Genomic DNA, 6,246 nt, shown 5'->3' with positions numbered 1-6,246 from the left:
AGAACACAAAGTGAATTATCCACCAATTTTGCAATGGACATGATTCTTGCTAGGGATTCACAGAAGAGTCAGTTGTTACTTTGAAGCCTAGGAAATGCTATAAACACAGGGTGTTTTGCCAAGGTCAGAGAAGGTAAAGGCAGGTGTGAAGGCTGTTTTCTGGACCCAAGCAGGGTGAACACAAGATAAGGCATGAAAGCAAGGAAAAATAGACCATGAAAGCTATGTGCTCAAACTATGACATGGTTGCTGGCGATAGCGTGGACAGCTCAGAGAGTCCTGGAGAGCCACAATAGATCTTTTTTATGTGCTAGAATATGAATTTCCCCCTTTCTGAAATTGAAATCTATACATAAGTAGGTAAAAGCCACCCTTCCAGCTATGTAACAATTATGAATGTTGTGTGGGGAGACACGATAGAGATGGATATTTATTTTACATATTTACTGATTGTTTAACAATTTTTATACATGCATACAATGCATTTTGATGATATCCACCCTCAACTCACCCAAGGATGCCCTTATCACATCATCTTCCCAACTTCATGACCTTCTTATATATTTATTTTTAACCCACAGATCCAGTTAATGCATGAAAACAGGGTCATGATGGGTATGGCGAACCTACCACCAGTGGTCACACTCCTAAAGAAGAAATGTAACCATAAATCGATCACACCTCTTCAGCTAGGGGTGGGGCTTTAGGAGTCCCCCCTCTGTCCTTGGTGGAGCTTTTATTTGGCTGGATCCTGGGTAGGTCTTGGGCAGGTAACCTTAGGTGTGTGGGTTTCATGTGTGCCTCAGCCACATCATGTCCTGAGGACAGCATTCTATGTTCTCCCTTACATACTGGCTCTTACATACTTTTTTTCCCCTTTTCCATGACGTTTACTGAGCCTCACTGGGGCAGTGCTATATTCATGAACCCCATGGGTAAGGCAAAAAAAACCCACGTGGAGAATATGAAGACACTGGTGAGTGCCTGGGTTGGTGGTATCAGGTGGTATCAAGGTTTCCCCTGCTTCAGTGTTTGAATTCTATCCCCCACCACTGTCATATCCTAGGATGGGGAAAGTGGATGGCAGAATAGATTAATAAAGAGTCAGAGAAGGGTCAGGGGAGGGCCAATGTTAACACCTTTATTTGGAACTTATTGCACCTGGGGCAGCCAGAAGATTTAGGAACAGATCAGAGCGCTATGCTAAGTCTTGGATTTGACTCAGGATACGCGTATGTGTTTAGGAAGATGGATACTTTTAGTGTGTCTCTAAACTGTAAACAATAATCCATGTAACCCACAATTGATGTCTGCATTTGAAAGGGAGGGAGGATAGCTTCAACTTTTTAATTATGTATTCACACATTTTCTTCCAGTTTCAAAATACAGTCAGTTTAGTTATGTATCAGCTTATTTCTGTGATACTAGGCTAGCTAGCATTTTAAACCTAAAAAAAAAAAAGTAGTCTTTTGTTACAACCAACCCTATAGACTGCAAGAACACTTCTTCCTAAAAGAAAGTTTCAGAAATTTAGCTTTTAGGTAAGGCTTGGGGAAACATGCCCATTATTCCCAGTATTCAGGAAGCTTATGTGCAAGGGTCACTCCCTACCTTGACTTGCCCAGTGTGTGCGAACTGCTGGGTCCCCTTTCACTAATAAAGGGACAATTCTCTACATCTTTACAGTTTAAATGTCTTTTGTCCATACAATTTTGCTCATATTTGGAATCTTGTTTGGAGTGTGTGTGTGTGTGTGTGTGTGTGTGTGTGTGTGTGTGTGTGTATGTGACAGAGAGGAGGGAAGGGGAAGGGGAAGGGGAAGGGGAAGGGGAAGGGGCAGGGGAAGGGGAGAGGGAGAGGTAATGAATTAAAAATGAAGTGGTAGATCGTGAGTGGAGTTGGAGGTGGAGAGAGGGGTAGAAATGATGTAATACAGTGTACTCATGCTTGAAGTGATCAAAAAGTTAAAATTAAGTAAGAAAGGAGAATCCTGTGTGGATCAAGGTTGAGCCTGAGTTAGAGTGTTGCTTGGCATGTGAGAGGGTTTTTACTTACTAGACTGAAAAATATAATCAATTACATTAAAATTATTATCGAGATGGCCTTGCTATGTAGCCCTCGCTGGCCTGAAACTCACTATGTAGATCAGTTTGCTACAGACTCAGAGCTTCTGTCTCCCAAGGGCTCAGATGAAACGTGTGCTCTATCACACCCAGCCAATTGCTTATATAATTTACATAACCAGAAACTATAATTAATGAAAAGACTCCATTAAATTCTTCCCGAAACTTGTATAAACCAGTGCACACAATGTTGTAGCATAGCTGTGGGAAGGGCTGAGAAAGAGCCACGCCTAGCTGAGGAGCTTTAGCTGCTGAGGGGCAGAGGGGAAGTTTTCTTCAGTGATCTGGCCACTGGCAGGAAGCATATTCTCCTGTGGTCAGAGCCTTGCGGAGTGTACATGGGCAATGCTAACTGGACTTAGTAGGCTACATATAGTTAATAAAGAAGAAGAAGAGCACATGAATTTGAGAGAGGTATGGGGGAGATAGAGAGAGAGGAGGAGGAGCTGAGGGTGAGTGAGGTGTCAAATGCTCACTGACAAGGGAGATTCCCAGAGAACATTAAGAGAATAGAAAGTTGAGGACACACCAAGAAGTGAGTCAGAGAATGTGAGAAAGCAGAACCATTCATGAGCCATGGGTAATGTGCTTGCCAGGCAAGCCTGAGGACCTGAGTTTAGATGTCCAGAACTTACAAAAAACTAGATGCAGTGGTGTCTTTCTGCAATGCCAGCACCGTGTGTGAGGGAGGAGACAGAGCAACCTCCAGAAGCTGTGAGATCCTGTTTCATACAAGGTAGGAGGTAAAGTGTAGGCACAATGCTCACAGTGAAGATTGACATGCACAGTTGCTCTCCAGCTTTTACACATGTGCTGTGGTGTGTCTGCTTTCACACACACACACACACACACACACACACACACACACACACACAATACATGTACATACATTCAAAGACAACAAGTTAGCTATTCATAATAAAAAGCCAGCTGTAAGCCACACAGAAGAATCTAATATTTCCATACTTCTTAATGTAGACAGTTCTTTCCTTCTTTAACTTGACTACTTCTATTGTGGTTTCATTTTGACTTTTGTATTCAGTCTGAGCACTTATCTTCCACTACAGACATAACTGATATTCCAAAAGCCAAGTTAATAAAAAAACAAGACCTTGGTATCGATGCCCTTGTCAAAAACTGGGAGATTCTTGGACTAGGGATGCTCAGGAAAATTCCAAGCCAGCCAGTTCATAATTGAATTTTGTAGTTTGAACTGAACTGATACGGACATGTATCTCTGGCTTGATACTATACAACCTCCATCATTGTATATGCATCAGGGCAATAGGAATCACAAGGGAGAAATCTGGGCCACCTACATGTCAATTATAAGATCACAAGCCAATTACTCAACCTTTATGCATGACAGTTATTTAACTGGTATAAAATAGAGTATAACCACACAGACCCTTTTTAAACCTCTGTTTAACAATCAGAACAATATTAAACATCCAGCAGGGTGTTCATACCAGAGAGAAGCATTCAAAAGTCTATTTTCTTTTCTGTTCTAATCAGTTGTTAAGTCTTTAAGAATGTATAAAATTGTACCTTCTGGAAGAGTCATCCTCAGAGCTTCTCTCCGCTATTAAAAAAAAGTAGAATGTGTTTACAATCTTCAAGCGGGCAATGGAAACATTAGAAGTGTAAGACGCTGATATTTTATTAGAAGTATTCCCTTGAGACCAAATCTGAAGAGTACTGCTTCTTCCATGACATGAATGCACGGAGAACTCTTGCTTCCTCTTTTGTACTTACCGAATGCAAGGAAGAAAGGGGCCATTTGTGAAACATCAATTTGTAAAAGTAAACTGTGATGTGTAATGACCATGATACCATCACTAGGCTGACCACAGTCGGATAATTAACAGAATCCCTCTCATAAATCAACACTGTCCAACTAGAGTGGCCTTTATAAACTTAGGACATAGAGACAATCATGTCCTTTATAAGAGTTGCTCCCATTATGGTATCTCTGCACAGCAATGAAAAACTAGCTAAGACATAGACTTCAATTTTTTTCTTTTTCCTTTCCTTTTCTTTCCTTCCACCTTTTTCTTTCTTCTCTCTCTCTCTCTCTCTCTCTCTCTCTCTCTCTCTCTCTCTCTCTCTCTCTCTCTCTCTCTCTCTCTCTCTCTCTCTCTCTCTCTTCTTTCTTTCTCTTTCTTTTTTTTTTTTTTAAGACAGGATCTCACTTGTAGCCCTGGCTGGCCTGGAATTACAGAGATCTTCCTTCCTCTTCCTCTTGAGTAGTGGAATAAGAAACTTAAGCATGGAAATGGATATTTGATGTTTATGATGGACCATAGCATTACTCTGGATAAAAAAGCAAGCCTCTGCTCCTGGGTGTATAAACAAAGGGCTCCAAACTAACATACCACAGAGTTATTTACATAGTCACAGTAGCCAAGCTATAGGGTAAGAATAAAGAAACTGTAGTGTATACACACAGAGGGATTTGATTCAGCTACAAATATTGGAATTCTATCAGTTGCAGGAAAATGGCTACGGGTAGAACTCATCATGTAAGTGTAATTGGACTCAGAAAGACAAATGTTGCACTTCTCTCTCATTTATGGCTCCTAGGTTTTATATAGACACATAAAATCATATATGTATATAAGACATGGATATGGAAGTGAGCCTGGGCAGGAAAATGAATAGGAATAACGGGTGGAGGTGGAGGTGGAGATGTACGCAGTCAAAGCATATGCTATATAAAGATGGCTTTCTGAAGCCTATCACCACGTCTAACTAATATATAGTAACAAACTTGTTTCTGGAACTGATGTAGAGAGCTGGATTGGAATACATGGAACTTTAAAATTAGTGAAAGTACTCTGCATGTGATACTTGACTGGTAAATACAAGTGGTGTAGATTTGCTTAAGTCCTTAGGATGAACAAAGCTGAGGGTGAACCTTAACACAGTTCCATGAGATGATGGTGGGGGGATGTTGCAGACTGTTAAACTGTAGTAAGTGCACTACAGCAGAGAAGAGTAAGAAATGTTCTACTATGCACATGTGGGAGGCACAGGTAACCAGAAGCTATGACATTGTGCCTTGGCTTTGCTGTGAACCTAAAACTGGTTTGAAAGTGTAGTGGTTGGAGTGAGAAGAATGGTCCAGTGGTAGAGCACTTGACTAGCATGGGGGAGGCTCTAGGTTCAATCCCTGGTACTCTAAAATCATTGCTTTCATTACTATTTTCTGTTTTATCCTCTTCAAATGATAGAGGGTATCATAAACTGAAGGTGTGACTACCAAGTAAAAAGACACAGAATACATACATGTGCACGCATGTACATATACACTCTTTGTCTTATATGTAAATAAAGATTATATATATTTATAATATATACAACATACATGATAAAATTACATACACATATATCTAGATAAAACAAAGAGTGAACAAAAGAAAATATACCTATCTCAACAGATGCATAAACCAGAGCACAGCAGCAGAAGACATATGAAAAAATAAATACAACATCTCCAAGGGTTCCTCAGTATCCCAAATCAAAAACACTTCAGTGATTGAAATGCCTGAGTTGAAGGCATAGAGGTAAACAATGACTGACAATGCTGAAGAGGATCAGATAAGCAGCTAACTAAGGCAAGGAGGTCAGTTCAGGTCCTGAATGAGAAATCTCACAACATGGATAAAGCACCCAGCAAGGAAAACGGCTTATTACAGGAAAAAGAACCCAGAACTGTTCGGAACAAAAGTCTCTGCCAATCAAATAAAAACCACAGAGGAAAACCCCACCCACAACCAGGTGAAGCAGACATCATATCAGTGCTTTGACACAGCTGGGAAATAGTTCTTTCCGGTGGCACCAAAGATAAGATAATTGAGTGTGAGCATCATATAAAAAAAAAAAAAATCTGAGATGCGATCCATAAAGCCAGCCTAAGAATCTGTGGGATAGAAACTGGGATGAAAACTAAGAAGTGGAAAACTGTTTAATAAACTGTTTAATAAAATGTTAGCAGAAAGATTCTCACATCTAGGGAAAGTAGAAAACTGTTTAATAAAATGTTTAATAAAATGTTAACAGAAAGATTCTCACATCTAGGGAAGATAGAGCATAAAGATACAGGCAGCATTTAGAAACTCAA

The sequence above is a fragment of the Mus pahari genome, chromosome 1 (genome assembly GCF_900095145.1).
Source record: "Mus pahari chromosome 1, PAHARI_EIJ_v1.1, whole genome shotgun sequence".
Lineage (NCBI taxonomy): Eukaryota > Metazoa > Chordata > Mammalia > Rodentia > Muridae > Mus > Mus pahari.
The sequence above is the reverse complement of the archived record's forward strand: the minus strand, read 5'-3'. Positions refer to the sequence as shown.